The sequence below is a fragment of the Octodon degus genome, unplaced genomic scaffold (assembly GCF_000260255.1).
Source record: "Octodon degus isolate 3935 unplaced genomic scaffold, OctDeg1.0 scaffold00175, whole genome shotgun sequence".
NCBI lineage: Eukaryota > Metazoa > Chordata > Mammalia > Rodentia > Octodontidae > Octodon > Octodon degus.
In genome coordinates this window covers 1,954,159-1,955,207 of record NW_004524751.1, presented here as the reverse complement: position 1 = coordinate 1,955,207, position 1,049 = coordinate 1,954,159, and the positions used below count along the sequence as shown (strand labels likewise).

At 37.1% G+C, this 1,049-nt stretch overlaps 1 pseudogene; it reads right to left on the bottom strand.

The window, feature by feature from the left end:
- Positions 1-1,049, bottom strand: part of LOC101571555 — a 7,368-nt pseudogene that overhangs the window by 4,151 nt on the left and 2,168 nt on the right.

The following is a 1,049-nucleotide window of genomic DNA, read 5'->3' as shown; positions in this document are numbered from 1 at the left end:
CTGCACACTAAAGTGCCTGCTTAGCAGAGGCAGGGACCAGGGTTTGATCCCTGGCATGCTGTGCTGGCCCTACTCCCAGGGCACACTGAGATGGCAAATGAGACTGGGAGTGGTGGTGCTCACCTGTAACTCCAACGCTTGGGGGGCTGAAAACAGGAGGACCACTGTGAGTCTGGTCTGTGTGTGAGAGTCTGTAGACTTTGTACTAAAGACATGAAAAAAAGATGTTAAAGAAATATTTAAATGTACATGTGATGATATCCATGCTTGGTGGCACACATCTGTCCTCTCAGCACTTGGGAGGCTGAGGCAGGAGGACCCTGTGAGTTCTAGGTCAACCTTTGCTACATAGTGAGAACCAGGGCTGAATAACCTACATGGCTAGAGGATGTCTCAAAAACAAATTTAAAAACGAGTGATAAATGAGTAAGCTTCCTTTCTTCTTTTATTGCCAAAATACATATAGGAGGAATCCTCAAATTTATTGAATCAATTGCACAGGAGATATAATTACATTATGAGTTCAATATTCATATGTAGAGACAAGTTATACTGCTCTTCATTAAGAGCTCTTTCTATAGTTAATTTTCTGCATATTATTTCTTTTTTAAGGTGTTTCTCAAGAGTTTTATTTATTTATTTACTTTGTGTATTATAATTAATTTTAAGGATGGCATAATAATAATAGGGTGTCAGACATTGTACACATTTAAAAGAACAAGATGAAAAGTATTCAACCATTTTTGTGCTATTGCACATTGCTGACCTCAATGTAGTTGCTGTGATTACAGATATTAGCATGTACATGGGACATTTTCTAAAATAGAACACATACTAGCCCATAGGCCATGCTTAAGTATGTGTGAGAAAACAGAAATTATCCCATGCATATTATCTGATCATAGTGCAATGAATGAAACTGGAAATAAATGACAAAAATACCAGAAAAGACATAAATATGTGGAAATTAAATAGCACTCTCCTCAGTGACCAATGGGTCACAGATGAAATTAAAAAAGAAGTTCAACAATATCTACAATTCAATGAAA